The 14,124-nt window shown below is 55.7% G+C and overlaps 1 protein-coding gene across 4 annotated transcripts in view; it reads right to left on the bottom strand.

Annotated features, from left to right (window-relative positions):
- Positions 1-14,124, bottom strand: part of FBXL7 (F-box and leucine rich repeat protein 7) — a 354,631-nt gene that overhangs the window by 267,151 nt on the left and 73,356 nt on the right. The gene's annotated exons all lie outside the window — the stretch shown is intronic.

Below are 14,124 nucleotides of genomic sequence, written 5' to 3'. Positions count from 1 at the left end.
GCCGGCTCTCAGCAGACCCCTTGGTCTTGGACTTTTCAGACTCCAGAACTGCAAGAATCAAATTTCTGTTGCTGTAAGCCACTAGTCTGCGGTATTTTTTTGCAGCCCCTTGAACAGACGGAGCTGGTGGTCTGCTCCCTCCACGGACGTTGCCCCTAAGCAACAGAATAGGCAATAGTGAGGGGGTTTGCAGACCCTAATCGGTTGACTTTCATCAAAAGGGAGATTATCTTGGGTGGGCCTGGCCTAAATAGGTAAGCTCTCACCTCTCTCCAAGAGTCCAGGGGAAAGAGACGCCCCCCCGGGCCCCCTGGCCTGAAGAAGCAAGCAGCTGTGAGTTGTGCGGCGGCAACGAATGAATTTGGTCAACACCCACGTGAGCGTGGAAGACCTACGCCTCGGGCGAGGGCACCGCCCTGGCCGGCGTCTTGATTACAGCTCTGCGGGGACCACAGCCAAACTCCCAGCTGACCCGGGCCCAGAACTCCCACCCCGGACACTGTGGGATAATAAAGGTACCTGGCGCGAAGCTACTATAGGCTTGTGGTCATGTGTCACATGGCAACCGAGACCCAATGTGATGACCGTCCACCTGTACGACAGAGGAGCTCCTCCTGCTTCAACGAGTTAGACGGCAGCTCTTACGTGGAGCTGAGGGACACGGTCCTGGCGGCGCCACAGCCCAGCTTGGTGCAGTGCACGCACCTGTAAACGCGGGGCAGAAGGCGCAGGCGGGCTCCGTTTCAAGAGCCCCGGGGATTTGTCTGAATCCCGGGAGTGACGGGAGCAGCTTGGAGCTCGGCCTCTCACCCCTCCCCCAGGAGGCTGTGTCCACATGTGGGGGGACACGGCCGCGCTGAGCGACCCCCCGCAGCTCCAATGCTGTGATCCTGCGAGTCCGTTACAGTGCCCCTCAGGTCTGAGTGATGCCAACACTCGCTCTCACACGGCCCGAAGCGCTCCTGGCCACGGCTGCTGGCGGCGTCAGTCGTCTTTCGTCTACTGTTACTCGGTGATGCACGAACGGAAAGCGAGAAATAGACTCCAAAGGCTTTGACTCGGGTTCAACAATGACACCAAAACAAAGTAACGAGTCAAACAAATCAACCACTGAAACAGGAAAGGCCATAAAATCCAAATCAACGGCATTGATTTCAGTGGCCGACGATGTTACTTTGCAGAGATTAAGCTGCTAAGCTGCATTTCAAGATGTAAACGCAGCACTGGCTGCGGAGGCCAAGGCTCCCTTGGTTTGGGTGTCGCCGCCCGGGCCCAGCGAGGCCTCCGAGTGAGGCCCACGGTTCCTCCCCGCGAGCCTGGGAGCCCTTCCTCCCAGGACACGGGGCCTTCCCTCGCCCTGACGGTCTCACTCCCCACCTCTAAGTCTGCTCTCGTTTTATTCCTTATTGGCCCATAAGCGTCGAAGTAGGATTCTCGCCTTAAATGACAGGCATAAACTCGGACGACGAGATCGTGTGGCAGGACTCACCGATACGGGGAGCCAGTAGACAGTGATTGTCGTATTTATGATTGTCATCAAAGTGGAAGCACAAAGTAAAATAAATTTCGGAGGAGGGCAGCCCCAGTGGTGCAGCGGTTTAGCGCCGCCTGCAGCCCAGCAGCCCAAGGCGTGATCCTGAAGGCCCTGGATCGAGTCCCACGTCAGGCTCCCTGCATGGAGCCTGCTTCTCCCTCTGCCTATGTCTCTGCTTCTCCCTCTGTGTCTCTATGAATAAGTAAATAAAAATCTTTAAAAAATAAATAAATAAAAAATAAATTTCGGAGGAAATTCTCAGGTCGAAAAACAGAATGCAGAGCCCTCAGGGGACCGTGGACCCCAACTGAAGAAATGCTGGTTTATGAAGGAAGGGAAAAGGATTAAAAATAAAAAACAGATAGTGTCATCAATATTCACGGTAACAGCCATGTGCCATGTAGGCTGCTAAATACCCTAAATGTCCCGCCACGTAGTCACGGTGCCCAGCGGCTATTTGAGAATCACGTTTTTCCTTGCTGCCCTCCCCACAAGGAAACTCGTTACACTTTTTTTTTTTCCTAATTATCCCCCCGAAAGAAACTAATACTGCCAATACGCTGTATGTCCGCTCCGCGCTCCGTGGGTCATCTCTGCTTTTTTTGCATGAACAGGAGCACTCGCCTCCCCAACCGAGAACCGATTTTTGTCCCTTTGAGAACATTCGCCCTTTGAGAGCAAAACACTGAGTATCTAACAAATCAACTAATTAAGGAAAGCGAGATCACAGACAAGTACAGTCCACTCTTGTCAGTCGCAGTCTACAGAGTCCCCGCAATCCTGGATCGCTGCTTCTGGGGGAAAAGACGGGGCCAGGTCTCTGCTGGTCACAACACGTGTGTCCACCCATCAGCACATAACCTGCTCTCGCGTGGGTCTCTGTTTAAAGACGCCTTATTAACAGACACAGTTGACGGATCAGCATTGAGCTTGAGGCCAACAGCGCTATTCAAGCTGCAGCGGAAACTGTCCGGTAACACACGTGAGGCACCTCACCACCTCCTCACGCTTAGGACCAGTCTTGAGCAAGGACAGCTCTTGAGCACGATGCTGGAAGGCCACTAGACGTGTCGGAACCATCAGTGAGACTCCCTCAAATCAACAGACGTGGTGGTAAATAGACCGCGAGGACGCGGATCTACGGTAGGGATGCTGAGACAGGGACACACCAGCTCCTTGACCCCCGGCTGGGAGGAGCGCGCCAGGAGACTCGGGGTTTCCCCCACTCTGCCCACGCCCGTGAATGACCACGAAAACCTGGTGAGCGCTGATGTGGGGGTTACGGATACACGTTACCCAGTAGACGAAGCTGCAAATACGGAATCCACGGATGGTGAGCGTCGACGGTACGTGACCCTGTATTGGAAACGGTTTCACGGCCTGTTGGCGGCTCTCATGTGGACTGGAGCGCGAGGCCCAGAGTCAGGACACCAGGCCTTGTATCTGGATTTGCCACTTACCCGCGTTGGGCAGATGAATAAACCTTTAGTTTCTTCAGCTAAGACAGGGTGGGGATGATAAATCCCGCCTTGCAAGGCCGTTTTGAAGGCCCGATGAAATAATCCAGATACGGCACTTAGGAAATACTCTGCAAGTCTTAGAATAACGGGGTTCACATTTTGAAGACTCTGTTCCTGCCTTGCTTCTGGAAGCATAACCATCTCCCGGTGAGTTCAGCAAAAAAGGTATCTATTTCGGGGTGGAAAGCTCACCAGAGGAAATGTCACAAGAGGGACTCAAGAAGGGACGAGCCAGGTAATTGTGTGGCTCCGGAGAGTCAAAAGCAAGAATCGGAGATGTGACCATGTTCCCGCAAGCCAAGCTATTGGCTTATTTTTTTTTTTAAGATTTATTTATTTATTTATTTATTTATTTATTTATTTATTTATTCAGAGAGAGCAAAAGAGAGGCAGAGACACAGGCAGAGGGAGAAGCAGGCTCCATGCAGGGAGCCCGACGTGGGACTCGATCCCGGGTCTCCAGGATCACACCCCGGGCTGCAGGCAGTACTAAGCCGCTGCGCCACCGGGGCTGCCCAAGCTACTGGCTTAGAAAGATGGTCCCGCGCTTGTCACCCTCAGGCAGTGTTTGGTTAAATACCTGACGTCTACACCTTGGCCAGGTGGACACGTCCAACTGTCCGTCGTAGCGTCAGAGCACACGTGTAAATTCCCTAGATTCTCCAAGGTTCCTTGTCTTTATCAATGAAGTAGGGATAAAAACAAACAAAGAAACAGCACCTGCTGCCTCTACTGTAAGTGGGGGCCTGTACCCACCCTTCAGAGCCTGGGGGACGCCGCCAGGGGGAATAAATGGGCTCCACGGGTAATCAACCCCACCCAGTGCCGCCAAGAGCCCACCCTGCAGCTGTTTAGTACTGACCCGTCCATCGCAGTCTAATTTGTACCAGGAAACATGAAATCTAAGCCACTAATCATTATTACACTATTATGTGGACATAAGAGAGTAGATGTTACATATGCACGTAAGTCGCATCATGCATCCCCCAAGTAGCCAGCAGAGACCCGTCGAGGACGAGCCAGGCTGAAGAGTCTGCCCTCTGGCTAACCGCTCGCCTACAGGACCCCGGGGGCAGCGACGGCCGACACCCGCACGAGGGGTGACGTGCAGGTCAGAACTGCGCCTGCCACGCGTGGGAAAACACGATGCTGCGATCTCGGGTCCTCCCGACGCAGTTAAAGGCTCAAATCCGGATGGTGGAGCCAACAACTGGGTCCCGAACGAACACCCGGCAAAGCCAGTGAAGACGAGCGCGGGGACCTGCAGGCGTGTGTGGCTCAGTCACGCTCTGGAGAAGCGAGCCCGCGGGCTGATCGCCGGGGCGGCCGCGACACACGCTCAGCCCCGGGACCTGCCGGGAGGAAGGGCTGCTCCGGGCCACACCACGCCCTCCCCGGGGGAATGTGCCCGGCTGCCCAGGGCTGGAGGCAAAGACGATGCCCACTCCTTGGGGAGCCCACTGGATGGACTGACTTGAAGTCTCTATTTTACTTCATTTTTTTAAGATTTTATTTTTTTGAGAGAAAGAGAGCAGGTGCAGGTGGAGAAGTAAAGGGGGAAGGCAGAGGGAATCCCAAGCAGGCCCCCTGCTAACCATGGAGCCCACACAGGGGCTCCATCTCCTGACCCCGAGACCGTGACCTGGGGTCACCGAGACGTGGGGGCTGAACCACCTGAGCCACCCAGGTGCCCCCTGTCTCCTCATTTTTTTTAATTTTATTTATTTATTCATGAGAGACACACAGAGAGAGGCAGAGACATAGGCAGAGGGAGAAGCAGGCTCCCTGCAGGGAGCTCAACGCAGGACTCGATCCCAGGACCCCGGGGTCACGCCCTGGGCTGAAGGCAGCGCTAAACCGCTGAGCCCCCCCCCCCCGGCTGCCCTGTCTCCTCATTTTAAAATTCCCACGTGTAAACCTGCAAAACTAAGTTTTTCCTCTCCTCTTGCCAGCGCCCAGGCTGATTCCGTAAATGCAGGTACCTCAAACCAGACAGACGTCCCACCGTGATGTACTGATAACGTGAGGAAGGTAACGGGTAGAAGCAGAAGCATCGACCAATACGTGACCAGAAAAAAAGGAGCCAACGGGCCTATGGTCTCGAACATTCCTTAGAGCCCAAGAAATCACTTGCGAAGTCGATTCCTTCTATGACTTCCAGATTATGTGCATTGAGTGCATTCCTGTGGGTTTCAGCCGCAGACGGCACGTGGGCCCGCGTCGGGGCTCAGCCCGGGACGCTTCCTGCTGCCCTCGGGGACTTGTTTCCGAGCCGCTGCCGGCACCCCGTGACCGCCTGGTTCAGGACCAGCGTCCACACCGGAGCAGAGGGGGGTGGTCTCCGCGTCGGTGGGCCACACCTGGGGTTGAACGGACCGCTACTTTCCTGGTTGTTCTCTTGAGCTAATTGCCACCCTCCTTGACCACGGTTCCAGGGCCCGAACGTGCAGGACAGCAAGATCCGTCATCTCAGTGATGTGGCCCCATCAGGGCCCGGGGGCGTGTGGGGTGACGAGGAGCACCCACAGGATGTCAGGGCCACGGGGCAGGAAGCTCACGTCTGGAACAAGCCCGTTAAGTGAGCACCTGCTCCGCCCGCAGGCGGCTGGTCCCTTCGGCTGAGCGGCCGCCACCCCTAAGACAAGCCGAGGAGCCGCCCAAACCCACGACCATAAGGGTACGTGTCACGTAAGACCTGCCGTGAGACTGGACTTTCTCGCCCTACAGGGGGTGGAACTGTCCACAGTCACAGTCCTGTGCACCTGTCGCTCCTCTTGGTGAAATCTTTCATCATGTGACACAGGAATCCTGTGTCCGCTGGGGGATGTCCCCGGCCCTCGGCCCCGGGCCCCTGCGGCTGCTGCTGCAAGGACGGCGCGCTGGCTGTGCCACTTGACGTCGGGGACCCGGGGCCCTCCGGGCCGTGCCGCCTGCAGCCGGAATCTGACTCCAAGGGCGTGGCGCCCGTGCAGGCCAGGAGGTGGGGACGTCGGCACCCTGCGGCGGCCGGGGTCCCGGGCGCTACCTCTCGGCCAGGCCGGGGCAGGTGCTGGCGGGACGCACCTGTGACACCAGCCCCAGGAGGAGGCGCCGCTCAGGAGCAGCCCCGAGATGCGACGGGAGGACAGCTTGGCCCGAAGCAGGTGCGCTGAGGAGCCGAAGGGGACCCGGGGCGAAGGGACCGGGGACCACGGGTGCCGGCCGCAGGCACTGGCCACGCTCGGGGCTCCTCTCCCTGGGGAAAGAAGAGGCCCACGGAGACAAAACCGCGACCACGACCCTGGTCCTCCACAGGCTGTGATGAGAAGACAGAGGGGGGCAGGACTCCGGCCCCAACCGCCCGGCGGGGGAGCCCAGGGGCCGCGTTGCACGTGGTGGGGGTGGCCGGGCGCCCTGCGCGGACTGTGGGGCCTCGGGCACGTCGCCGACTCCAGGGCTGGGAGTCCCCTTGGGACCACGCTCGCCACGCGGCCACCACACGATGGGCACCGCTTGTCTACACTCCCGCGCGGCCAGGGAACACCACCTTGCGAGGCATCGCCCAGAACGGCTTGCGGGTGCAGGGCACACGCGCCAGCTCTTAGGCGTCCTCCCCGGAACTCGGGCCGCGGGCCTGCTCGCCCCACGATGCTGCTGAGCCTACAAACAGCAGCCGGCTCCTGCCCACGGCGCAACGGCCACGCTTCTCGACCGCACCGCGGCGTGGCCGCCCCAAACGCTGTCGGATTCACGCGGTTTCACTGCTGGGTAGCGCCCCCAGAAGTTCGTTTCCAGGGGAGTAGCCTGGCCCGGAAAGGCTTCCTAATGAGGAGCACCTGCCATCCCGCTCTCACCCACCCACGTGAGCGGGGAGCCAAACGACAGGCCTCACGCAGCGGCCGGCGCTGCACGTGCAGGACAGAGCTCAGAACGTCCCTGCGGGTTCGGCGCACGGCACGTGGCCCTCGGTGCCAGCTTCCTCCGCACGCCTGCGTTAACAGATCCCTAACGAGGGGCTGCAAGTCAGAGGAACGTACTGTCTCGCAGTCTTAGAAGCCAGGGCCTGGAGTCAAGGGGCTCGATCCATTCTCTGAGACGGAGAATCTGTCCCGTGCACGCCTGGCGCCCGGCTCCCGGCTCCCGGCGGTGGCCAGCACCCCATGGCACCCACTCATCTGCAGCCACAGGACTCCCACCTGTGCCTCTGTCGTCACGTCTGTCTTCACCCCACGTGCCCGTGTCCCTTCTCAGACACCAGCCACGGAGCGCACACTCCAGCGGGCCCGCAGGTTGGCCGGTGACGTCGGCAATGACCCTGTGTCACGTTCTGACGCCCGGGAAGGATACAAGGTAGAGGTGGGCCGGGGGGACGCGTTCCGGCCCCACAGATACTCCAGCACCCTTTCCCGCACAAGTGAACGGGGAGCAGGGACCCGCACCCTGCGGCCACCACACGAGCCCGACTCCAGGCTCCTGCACGGCAACCTAACCGCGGTGGAGCCGGTCAGCGAGGCAGACCCGCAGCATCGGGCAATGCCACGTCCCGCGAGTCGCTCGGCTGGGGAAAAAGCCAGCACCGAGCACAGCGTCGCGGGCGGGTCTAGGCTGAAGTGGTTCCCTGACGGCCCCCGGGCCCTGGCCTCCCGGCCCCCCAGCCTCCGTCCTCCCAGCCCCGGCCCCCCAGTTCCCGGTCCCCCAGCCCCCACCCCCTGGGCCCAGCCCCCAGCCCCCTGGCCCCCCAGCCTCCATCCTCCCAGCCCCGGCCCCCCAGTCCCCGACCCCCAGCCCCCGGCCCCCCAGTCTCCAGCCCCCAGCCCCCTGGCCCCCCAGCCTCCATCCTCCCAGCCCCGGCCCCCCAGTCCCCGGTCCCCAGTCCCCCGGCCCCCAGCCCCCTGGCCCCCCAGCCTCCGTCCTCCCAGCCCCGGCCCCCAAGTCCCCGGTCCCCCAGCCCCCAGCCCCCCAGCCTCCAGCCCCCACGGGCCTTCGGGCGACCGCACACGAGCTCACACAGATGTCACGGACACCTGCCGCTGACAGGCGGCGCCTCACAGCCGGGGGGCCGCGGATCGCAGCACGGACAGGGGTCGTGCACCAGCGCGAGCACCTCCCGGGAGCCCTAAGTCGCTCAACAGGCATTTTTAGATCAATGGCCACATCACCGTAATCTGTGCCAGCGCCTTGCCTAGAGGCCTGCAGGACGGCTGCGGCCCGGAGGCCACGAGGAGGCTGCGCCTGGCTTACTGGGACGCTCGGGAAAGGAGCAGGCTCTGCCCTCTGACGTTCCCGCTGTCTCCGCGCGTCTGGGAACAGCCTCCGGGCCGGGGCTTCCCTTCCTGGCGTCAAGAGCCTCTGGGCGCCGACGGGTCCGTACCTGCCTCTCCTGATTCCCTCATCCACCCCCTCTGCCATCAACACGCCCCGTGCCAGGCCCCACCTCGGACGCTAGGCCACGCTCAGCCCATCTTGCGTGAGGCCACTTCGCCCTGGGACCTCAGGGCAGGGAAAACACCAACTCCACCCCTGACAGAGGCCAGTAAAGGGACAGGCAGCAACACTCCTCGCCCTCATGGCTCTGTGGCTCCACCCGTCAAAACTCGAGCACAGACCTTTGTACCCTGTCGCCACTCACTGATTTCAGGATTTTTAAACGAAGACATTTATATGTGTTTACCTTGATTATCACTGATGATCCATGCAAATCAGTGGAAATTCTGAATAACGAATTCTTATAAGGCATCGATTCTCCTCCCACACATAAGCCATCAATCAACCAACAGTGAAACAGGGGAAAGGCTAAGGACTTCGTAAATTAGTCTTATTTAATAGAAAACAATCTTGGGATACTCTGCTGTTCCCCATTCCACCTTGGGCAAGTCTGTCATCAAAATCCTGTACAGGGAAACTAAAGAGACCCAAGCATCCTTACCCGGTAAAGGGATTAAACAAGCTTCCCAGCCACGGCAAGGCACCCAGTACTGTTGAGAAAGCACTTAAATGGAGAAACTGGAATTCTCAGCTCAGACTCCCTAGACCAGCGGTGAGGTCTCAGCAACCACCCCGACACCTCTGACTGGGGGAGAGAGAAATTGGACGAGGTCATATCCAAGCTACCCTCTCCACAGCAAAACTAAACGGCTTACACCCACAACCAAGATTCAGAAAGACCTAAAAATTAGTTAAAAGTTGCATGACAGAGACAGAGTTGTTAGCCAACTTCCTCCTTCCTCTATTGAATCGCAATTGTATGTAAATTGAACGTGATCATATACATACTTCCTGACAGCAGGAACTACACACACATATGCCTACACACACATTCAAATATATAGATACACACGCAGACATTGAAGTCCCCGAACCGCAGCTGGATTATTTCACAGCTTGTCCTTTCGTCCGCTGCCTGACCCCTGCTCGGGCCCGGCCAGTGCGGTGATCTTGGTCTGCAGATGACAGTCCCGGCTATACCACGTGCCAGGCTCCCTAGAGTCTCGCTATTGTCCTCCTGCACTTGTTCCACTTCCCCTGAGTTGGGCGTTTTCTTGAGCCCATGTTGGGAAATGGCAATTGTCTCAAAGGCGAGGAGGAGCTGTGAAGAACAACAACCACGTATCTCACAGGCAGCCAGGACCTGCTAAGTGCTACCTCCCAGGCAGGGGAGCCTAACGCAGTGCCCTGAGGGCAGCGATCACCCCAGCCCTGAACCAATTTCCCCCAAAACATTAGCATAGCTTCCCCGCAGTTGGTGGGAGCCACACGTGCTAGCTCCAGCAGGCAGCTCTAGCTGCTCCAAGTCTACCAGGTGAGCCCCCAGGCAGCTCCAGCTGTTCCAAGTCTACCAGGTGAGCCCCCCGGCACCTCTAGCTGTTCCAAGTCTACCAGGTGAGCCCCCCGGCACCTCTAGCTGTTCCAAGTCTACCAGGTGAGCCCCCCGGCACCTCTAGCTGTTCCAAGTCTACCAGGTGAGCCCCCTGGCACCTCTAGCTGTTCCAAATCTACCAGGGGAGCCCCCAGGCACCTCTAGCTGTTCCAAGTCTACCAGGTGAGCCCCCCGGCACCTCTAGCTGTTCCAAGTCTACCAGGTGAGCCCCCTGGCACCTCTAGCTGTTCCAAGTCTACCAAGGTGAGCCCTGCAGGCACTTCTAGCTGTTCCAAGTCTACCAGGTGAGCCCCCAGGCAGCTCTAGCTGTTCCAAGTCTACCAGGTGAGCCCCCCGGCACCTCTAGCTGTTCCAAGTCTACCAGGTGAGCCCCCCGGCACCTCTAGCTGTTCCAAGTCTACCAGGTGAGCCCCCCAGGCACCTCAAGCTGTTCCAAGTTTACCAAGGTGAGCCCCCCAGGCACTTCTAGCTGTTCCAAGTCTACCAGGGAACCCCCAGGCAGCTCCAGCTGTTCCAAGTCTACCAAGGTGAGCCCCCCGGAACCTCTAGCTGTTCCAAGTCTACCAAGGTGACCCCCTGAGGCAGCTCTAGTGGTTCCAAATCTGCGAACATGAGCCCTTCCTCTTGGTTGTGACCAGCTCGGCAGATGGGTGGGAGGGGCATGAGCAGCTCAATGGCCAAGTCTGTTTAACAGGAGGGACCAAGGCCTTCTCTCAGGATAGAGCCCTAGTGCTCGTTAGCAGCTGTATTAGAACTTATTAGACGTATCAGACGGGAGTCACCCAGCATAAGGATGCACCCTGAGACACAAGAGGAAGGGAGGACATCAGAGAAGGGCGTCACTAAGATATTACCAGCTTCACCCAGTCCTGCCGCCTGAGCTACTACTGGAATCCTGTTAGGTGAATCAAGGAAGGAGGAGGGAAGAGGTCCGTCTGCTGCACCTAGTGCTGCGTATTGGAGCTTCAGAAATCTTTTTTTTTTCATTTTTACATTTGTGCTTATTTAAGTTTGATTTGCCAAAAAAAGTCTTATGCTTAAAAGACACAACTTGCAAAGCAAAGAAAAAACTTTATCCTAAAGGTAAGATACTTTTTTCCGTGTGAAAGCAGCACTTTCTTACTCTAGAGACCGGCTCTATTAAAGGCTAAATAAGTACAAAGTAGTAATTTCAACAATGATGAATTGTAATATTTTGAACAAGCACAACCAAGTAAAATAAGAAGCCGCATGTATAGCCCCATGGTGAATCTGATAAGGTTCCCAGACCAGGGAAATAGGTTAATTTGCTCTTGGCCACGAAAAGATGATTTGGTAGGTCTTTCTTCTTTTAAAAACCATAATTCGCCTTCCACCTATAATCTATGTTGTATGTTTCAAAGCTTTATGCATTAACAACAACAACAAAAAATCACTCTCCCTAAATTTTGCATTTACAGCCCTTTTATCATATAAATTGCGGTCATGACCTCACTTGAGGCTTGCAGGGCCAGTGAAGGGAAAGGTCTGGCTTCTATAAAATGAGATACATTAAGCAAAATAAATCTTGTCTGAAACTGAAATCGTTCTTGAATACAGCAACTTAGGAACTAATCCCCCCTTTTCTTTTTTTTTTTTAATTTTTATTTATTTATGATAGTCACAGAGAGAGAGAGAGAGAGAGAGAGAGAGAGGCAGAGACACAGGCAGAGGGAGAAGCAGGCTCCATGCACCGGGAGCCCGACGTGGGATTCGATCCCGGGTCTCCAGGATCGCGCCCTGGGCCAAAGGCAGGCGCCAAACCGCTGCACCACCCAGGGATCCCAATCCCCCCTTTTCTTTTAAAAATATAATGGCTTTGCCTTTTGGCCAAAATGGATACACCCCACCAACAGCTGTTGCTCCCTTGCCCATTCCCTTTCTTGACATACTGATACCTGGTTGCCGGCTGTAAAATTTCTTAGGATTCTTCCCCAAAATCTTCTAGCACAGGGCCATCGCTTCACCCAAAAAGGTGACGGGGCATTCTGACCACCCCATCTAGCCTGAAGGAAGAATAAGGTGCAGGGATTTAAAGGTTCAAGCTACGTGTTAGTGTCTCCCACTATTCCAGGCCTTTCCTCACCTTCTTGTAAGACTTGCTCTCGTCCTAGAAAGCACACTGCATTTCCTGAATCCGTTCTGTAGAACCCAGATAGGAATTCCGGAGTATGCTTATGCCCTGAGTATGTTTATAGAGACTTTGCTGGAACGCAATTTACAGGGCTTTAACTCATTTAAATAAAAAGTAAGAATTTCAGGCATTTGTGATGGTATTTTTTTCTCAACGTGATACTATCTAGGGAAATGTTTTCAGATGCATGGTTTGAGACAGGCAAAAGAATCTTGCCTGCTTCAAGATTTATGTATCTTTTATAAACGGGATGGAATTAAATATTTTGGCTCTGCTTCCCCTCCTGTCCTCAGCACTTCATCGTCCCCATCTTTTCCAGATGTCCCCAACAGACTTGCACCACCTGATGGTGTCACCAGCTCAGTTTCAAACTCCCTTAACAGTGTCCTATTGGTTCTGGCTTAACCCCGGACCCTCTTCTATGGCCTGTGAGACTGTATGGTGACCGGCCACGGACTGCCGTCTGCTCAGAGCTCACCCCCAGGAATCCACAGAGGAGGCGTCTGTCTGTCTGTTGAGATCAGTGCCGTCCACACTACCAGGTGGTTGGAGCTATCTGATAAACAGTCGTTGAATGAACTAGGTAATACTTATGTGCATATAGCCTTTGCCTTTTGGATTTATCTAAATTACAAAACTAGCAAGTTTTTAAAATACAATCTTCAAATACAGAAAATTTTTTTTTAAGTCACATAGATCAATATGAGACAGACGGTGAGTCTGGATATTGATCAGTGAAAGGAACTGCCACTTATATCACTTTAAGTTCGTAGAAAAACTACTTACAGTAGCTTATTGCCCAGTGGAAATCAAACAGGGTTTAGGAGAAAAATAAACTAATGAGAACAGATCAGATAATGAATTAGTTGGAGGTACAGAAGGAGGATGCGGGGGGACCAGCCCGAGCCCATTACGATCGCATAAAGGCACACCTGTAGGTCAGGGTGTTACAGATAGGACACAAATGTCCAAGGAACATGGAAGCCCAGAGAGAAATTCATATACAAAGGTGAAGACAGAAACATACTACAAAAAATCGCTGCAGAAAGGAAGAATTAACAACTGGGACAGCTACGTATCTATTTTTTTTAAATCATATCTTCATCGTCATCCTCCTCAAAAATAAAGTTATGAGTCAAAATATACAATTTTAAAAAAATAAGCAAAAATTCATGAAATTTCTGGAAGGCAGACGTCTACTAATCTCAAGCTGGCAGGAGAAAGTGCAAAGAAAATCACCAAGAGCTTCAACCACATAACATGTGGAACTACGCTATGTCAAAAACAAAACAACAGTAACATATATAATTGAAGCCAAACAATCCTTCAGGGGGAAAAAAGTCCCAAGGGGCAAATGTCTTTATTGTGCAAGGAACTTAGGGAATCACTCAAAAAACAGTAAGACGACCATGCAAATTGGGAAAAGACGGCAACAGATGATTCCCCGGAGAGAAACCACAGTTGATATCGTAGAATTTGAAACGTCGTTCAGCTCACTGATAGAGGCAAAGCCAAGTGTGTGGACGGGAACACGCAGTCACGGCCCGGGAATCCCGTGACACCAGTACTTTAAAGGGTCTGGCAAGACGCACATCGAAAGCCTCAACAGGCTGAAGGCCTCTCACGCGGCCGTCGCACTTGTCCTTGAACCGACACGGAGTCGGGCCGCCCTTGTGTTCTCCACTTCGCCCTTAAGGGTGACCTCAGGCCCGGCAGGAGCCGACCACGCGGTCGGGGGAGAGGACGTCGCTGGGACCTGAGGTCCCCACAGCCGAGTGGCGCTGTGCGGCCCTCCGTAAAGCCGCAGGGCACCACGTGGGCAGGGGCCCTTTAGGACACGGGCTGGCCCTGCGAGGAGCATCTGGGGGGAAAAGGCAGTGTCCCCTGGGCTCCCTGGGGTCCCTGCGGCACTGCCCTCTGGGTCCTGCTCAGTGGCTGAGGGGCTGGGGTGGGTTGGGGGAGGGCTGGGCCTTAAGTGGAAGCGTCCTCCTCTCCAGGGGAGGGGAAAGCGGGCCCTGGAGATGCCGCAGCCGAGCACACCCCCGGGCCGAAGCCTGGGCAT

The sequence above is a fragment of the Nyctereutes procyonoides genome, unplaced genomic scaffold (assembly GCF_905146905.1).
Source record: "Nyctereutes procyonoides isolate TBG_1078 unplaced genomic scaffold, NYPRO_anot_genome, whole genome shotgun sequence".
NCBI lineage: Eukaryota > Metazoa > Chordata > Mammalia > Carnivora > Canidae > Nyctereutes > Nyctereutes procyonoides.
Note: the sequence above shows the minus strand (reverse complement) of the source record. Positions and strands in the feature narration are given on the sequence as shown.